The following is a 6,616-nucleotide window of genomic DNA, read 5'->3' as shown; positions in this document are numbered from 1 at the left end:
CTTTTATTAGCATAAGCTCCCACTTAAGGTGGTCCTCCTCACCTATACTGGGACAAACTGAGTTAGTTTAAAATGATTAATTAAAATGACCAGGGCCCCATGCTTGTAAATCTGTCCTATGGCATCAAGGCATGTGTTAGAAAAAATATAGGCCATGTGAAATAAACACAAACAGCTTGATGTACATCTAAACACACAGTTATCCCTTCATTCTATACAGTAGCTGACATTAAGCTTCTGCTTGGCTGTCTCTACAAGGCTGTTACCCCAAACTGTCGCTGTGACAGCTCGACAAAAACAACACTGGACTCTTGCAATTATTTTACCTCATGACAGGCATGTGCCTCCTCCGCAGCTCATTGAACTCCTGTTGAACTTTTTGCTGTTGTTCGGTTCAGAAATCTTAAGCTTCACTTTTTTTGCTTCCCCATTGTTTGAAAGCAATCCATACTATTTTTCAGCCCCTGAAATGTTTGTGTTGACTTTAAATTGACATTAACAAGTTGTTTTCTTTTTCTTTTTTTTTTACTTTTACCACATTCATGGGTAAAATGTATTAATGAATTTGTAATGTTGCCTACACAGACTGTAATAATGATACAGTCTGTAGCCTCTTATGGTTAGTAACATGTAAACAAATGCTGTAGGGTACTCAATAGCTCCTTCACTGCAGTATCCAAAATGCCAAAATTAAGCACGGAGGTGCAAAGTTCCCTGAAGCAATTCAAACAGCAGTGTTCAAGATATTGCGCATGACACACAACCAGATAAACACCATTCCTCAAAGTTACAGCAAACTTCAGTCAGTGCATTTTGTGTATGTGACAGATGGACAAACAGGTGGGGAACAAGAAATTACAGTGGGTGGCTACAGATCGTGATCCTCAGTTATTCGCTAAGCTGTTGCAGATTTATGAATCAGAAAAGTAGGCAGGCAAAAATCCCACAGAGCAGGTGGGACATCTCTCTCTCTCTCTCTCTCTCTTTATTTCTCTCTCTCTCGTTCAGCTCCCACTCAGGAAATGGCAGCATCACGACTCTTCTGTCTTCTGTGTACTATTCTGTTACCTTCATGGGACATTTTTTACATTCCACCCTTTTGGCCAATCAGTCCTTTTTTTAACAACCCAATCCCCTTTTCTTCACAGAAGGCTGAATTGGCTTGGCTTCTTCTACCCTTAAAGGAATGTGCATATAGTAACTTCTCCTTTATAAAACAATTCCTAACATGCAGCCACAAATCTGACAAACTGACTCCTTTTGTTATACCTCAGAATTTGTTTATGACACAACAAGTACTCGACAGAAAATTTGAGCCTTTAATTTGTGGTTCTATGTCATCCTCTATGAGCCTTCCAGCAAAGTAACAGGATATCAGTTCCATTGAAATCCTATAGCAAACATTGCATTTTCCAGATAGCTTGAGGGAAAACTTACTCATTCATTTCAGATCTACTGTAAAGCAATTAAGAGTAATTGAAATGTTTATGATATCATGATTACAGAGGTGGATTTCTGATACTCATTCTCAGTTTTGTTGTACCTCACCCTAACCACACCTATCCCTGCCAGTGAGTTTATGGTGGTTGTAAAGTGATACAGTGAGTGGTTTCACAATGACAATAACAAGCTGTAAAAGCCATTCCCAGTCTGTCATTAGGCCTTCATTAAGTTTAAATGGTTTGACACTTACCTGCGTGTGTGTGTGTGTGTGTGTGTGTGTGTGTGTGTGTGTGTGTGTGTGTGTGTGTGTGTGTGTGTGTGTGTGTGTGTGTGTGTGTGTGTGCGTGTGTGTGTGTGATACTATTTACAATAACTTTAAATGATAGTTCATGTTTCATTGTCTAAGTAAGGTTTTCACTGTAATGCATGCTTTAAAGAAGACCCTTCTTTATGATGGTGTGTGTATGTGATTGTATATGTTGGCATATATGTGTGTTTTTTCAGCGACACAGAAAAAAGGAAGAGACAGAAAAAGAGGAAAAGGAAAGTTTTTTTTTTTTTTGGTGAGTTGTGTTATTAGAGTTTAGGAGACCTTGAAAGCCATATATGTGTGTTTCTATAGTTTGCTTGTAAGCTTTTGAATTTCAAATAGATGCTGTACAAACTGCACAACTCCATCTGTTTGGATATTGAGTTTTAAGTCATTTGATCATTTTGTCATAGCCGCAGAGGTGTATGTATGTTATCCTACTCAGAGAATGACGCACTGTTATTTTTGAGTGAAACTGTACCCCCACTGCCTTTTTTAAAACCTTTTTTGTACATCCTCTGCTTACTAGTATAATAGTGAAAAATGTGTATTACAATTTCATACAGTTCATGGAGATGTATTCAAATGCTCTGCTTTTTCCAAAACCCAAAGATATACAGTTTATTATCATACATGACACATGAAAGCAAAGCTTAGAATGTTCCACTTTTTTTTTAAAATATCACTAAAACGAGTAATTGATTATCAAAATAGACGCAAAATAGTAATAGTAAATCATTTTTATTGTTTGACCAATGGATTAACTGACTAATTGTTGCAGCTCTAAAACAAATCCAAGACATCACACAGTCTTGTATACTTGTGCTTTGACACAGATGCAGTTCGACAACCAGAATTAGTGTTTTTACAAACAAAAAGAGAGAGGACAGATATTGAGTGTTTCCTAACTTTAACAATTAGTTTCTTTCTTCCTTCCCTCATGACTTATGTTCCAACGTTTGACTCCTGTTTTCACTTTTGACTTTCATCCTGCCTATCTGAGAGAAAGAAATTCTCTAGCAGTGGTGCAGATGGGGTTTTTCTCTAAAGGTGAAAGGTCAATCGAGAACAAATCAGTGATGAGGTCAGAGGTGGACCTGAGAGACTTCTTCTCTGTCACCACTTCATCATCACGCCTCTCATCACTCTGTGTTATCCCTCATTTCCTCATTTTTCTCACCAAATTCCCTGGGTTGAGATTTGGTGGGTGTTTGTGTGACTGTGTAAGTAGTGGGAGAATTTCAGTTGGCCTCAGTCATGTGAAAAAGTGTGAAACTCATACGCAGTCCTTTTACTCCATCCTTCATCATCATGCTGTTTACCTCCTCTACTCCACCTCTTACACATTCCTCATGGACCAGTTTTCCATGCACCTCTTACACTCCATCCATAAATCTTTTATTTCAACTACTTCAAACTTTCGCCTATTTTTCCATTATGTCTATTTTGCAGAACAAAACTGATTTCTGTAGTCTTTTTCAACAAAATATATTTTAGGTTTTTGGGCTTATATGAAGCTTAATTCTGGATCAAAACAAAACAACACTGTCTTGCTTTCCCTTTGCATGTGTCTCCCTGGGGTTGAGTACAAATGCACTGTAATAGGAAGAGGAAGAACTATTCCTGTTACTATTTTTTTCACTTTCCATTTACACGCTCCCACATCTACAATCCCAACTTCCATCTCCACTCATTCTCTCTCTCTCTCTCTCTCTCTCTCTCTCTCTCTCTCTCTCTCTCTCTCTCTCTCTCTCTCTCTCTCTGTATCTCTCGCTCTCCACGGACCATTCAGGCAGAAAGGATTGCTATGTAAATGCACCAGTGAATAGGAGTGAATGGAAAGGCTTAAAGCAGATTATGTTAAACTGCTTGTTAGTTTAAAGACATGCTGAAGTGAATGGGTGGAGATTAGCAGATGTGCTGTGCCACAGAGGTGTTTCTCTAAAATGGACTTAATCCCCTGTCTGTTAGGCAGTTCACACATCAAATAAAGGGATAAATGCTTCTAAAAGTGAACCAGGAAAAGGTAAGGTGGTCTTTAAATCCCATTTGGCACAGATGGAAATCCCTAAGCGAAGGCGATGTATTTGAATAACAAATATGTCTGTACGTGAAGCCACAAGTATGCCAAGTCCATTATGTTTTTTGGGAATGTCAACTGCAAAGAGCTGCTGTTTGATTTCCCCAAAACACAATGGTCCAAGAGTGTGCTTGTTATTTGTCACTCCTAGAATAGCTGATTTTTGGAAGAACAGCAGTTTTATGTGACAGCAGGAAAAATTGTCTTTACCCTAACCCTAACCCATGTGTTAGAGCAAAGCATTGCTGTCTCCATCTCCAAAACTTCAACATTTGAGTTTGTGTCAGTGCATTTTCAGATAATCCTATTGTGTTTTAAATAGTTAATTTTGCTTAATTAGTATGAACATTTACACTTAATCCTTCCATTTTTAAAAGAAAAGAAAAGAAAAAACTCAAAATCTCCTAATTTGAAGGAATACAATTTTCACTGGAGACAACTATGTTTAGTGAGCGTAACAATACATAATAACTGTATTCTGATATCAGAGATCAGAATGTAAGTACTATATTTTTTTGAATTTTCACACTATTGACAAATTCCTCTTGAAGCAAACTGCACTTGCTTTAAAGTGTTGACACTGAAACCTGGTGACATGTGAAGTTGCTTTGTTATGACAGTCTGTCAAAAATGATGAGAGAGTGAATGGTGAATAGAGCATATTGACTCCCTGCACTGGGGACATCCGAATGTGCAAAGTGAGCTTGAATACCATTAGCATATGAAAAACAGAGGCAGTGAGAAGAAAAACAGTGCCATCTTTTTTAGATTCAAATGTATGAGTAGCTTTATTATTCACTTTAAGTAATAATTTGCTGGAAGTTAAGTCTCTGGCTGTCTTTTCTGATTTCATTGTCCATCATCCTGTCTTCCTACTCCTATCTGCATTTCCATTCCTTTTAAAAGCCTTCCTTTCTCCCCTAAAGGTCACCATCTTCCATTTATTATTTCAATTCTTCAAAAATCTTTCCCTCAAAGGACCACAGACAACCATCATTCCTCTCTGATCTGTCCTATTGTTTTTCTTGTCAGCAGTTTTTCTTTGCTCCTCTGTCTCTTTCAGTTTTACTGCTCATCCTTCGCTTGTGACATTCTTAGCCATTCATCATAGACCCAGCATGAGGGTGACACTATGTAGGTGTGTCTGTGTGTGTCTGTGTGATTGTGGCATCGGCCTACAATACCTTAAAGTTTTTAAAGGGGTCATACTTCTTTAATGTGTATATGATATCCTGTTCTCCAACAAATTACAAAAGACAGTCATAGCACTCACACACACGCACACGCACGCACGCACGCACACACACACACACACACACACACACACACACACACACACACACACACACACACACACACACACACACAGACACACACGGCTTCACAGCTAGTGGGGATTGAGGGCAAATGCTGTCACCGTTTTTAAAAGGCTTCCCGTGGTTAGACATGCTTGAAATGACATTCTGGTTCACTGGAGGAGGGGAGTGGGAAAAGGAGTGGAGGAGAGAAAGACAAGGGTGAAGGGGGAGGGCAGTTAGTTTCGGAGTTACAAAAAAAAGAAAAAGAAAAGAGATACAGGAATGAAAGAGATCGCAGAGTGTGATCTAGGAGGGCAGAGAAAAAGTAAGTGAAGAAACAACAAAAAAATTCTTGTCATTTTATTATTTTTATCATACATGCAGATGCACTGAAGGTCTCCCAAACAGACGTAATTTTGCTGCCATTTTTGCAACATTTTGACTGCATTTGGTGCTTTGCTACTCAGTAGAGGGGCAGCACAGCTTGAGAACATTTGGAAGTTGTAAAATAAGGACACCACAGAAACATCTGAAGTTAAGAAAAAGTGCATAAATGATAGATTTTAAAACTTTTTTTTACATATATATACACAATGAAATGAGTTTTGTGAACACATTAGGCATCACCACAATACCCCCGAAAGTATGCAATGCTTGATAGTCATTAATTAACTTTCATGCCAACCAATGTTGGCAGCCAACTTTGGCATGCTAAATAATGTTCCCTTGGCGGCTACATATAATATCATGCATAAGGATGTCTAAACCTTTGAATGCTGAAGATTTTGAGGAAAATATCACAAAGTCCTGAGCTGACAAAGTACTGTAAAAGCAACCCTGAAGGTCTTGTTTCCACATGACACAGAATTGACAGGAGCACTGGATAGTGTACATTAAAGTTCATGTGGGAAAAGATCTTCAGAGAGGGCGTAATGAGGGGAGACAGAAGATGAATAGGAACGGACTGTTTATTTATGAAGTGATTTTTCCTCTCATTGAGGAGAGAGGGAGCCAGGCTGCCCATTGTTTGTCACTAATGAACAACGTGAACGAGTGTGAGAAAGAAAAGAAGTGCAAAGAACAGCGGCGGCTACAAACCAGAAGGATTAACATGAAAACAAAAAGAGTTTGCCCCTTTCAATTTAACATCAACTTAGCAATCAGTGTTTTGTTGTGGGGAAAAATAGCTCTCCATTTTGTGCTCTTTCAGGTCTGTAATCCTTTTTGTTAAAAGCATAGTGTTCTCAGCACACGCACACACACACTGAATTTTGTCTATAGTAAATGTCTACAGGAAAGAGGATAGCTCTGAAAAGGAAATGGCCTATTAGAGTGTCTCAACCCATTTATTTATTAGCAAAAAAAAGCTCCAGGCAGGGATGATGTAATCTCTAACTGCTCCTTTAAAGTGTCTTTCCCAGCTACCTGATTTATTAACAACACACTGCTGTATGGAGAGGTGTTTTAAGTGGGTTTTCTGGAAAC

Source organism: Scomber scombrus, chromosome 4 (genome assembly GCF_963691925.1).
Source record: "Scomber scombrus chromosome 4, fScoSco1.1, whole genome shotgun sequence".
Taxonomy (NCBI): Eukaryota; Metazoa; Chordata; class Actinopteri; order Scombriformes; family Scombridae; genus Scomber; species Scomber scombrus.
The sequence above is the reverse complement of the archived record's forward strand: the minus strand, read 5'-3'. Positions refer to the sequence as shown.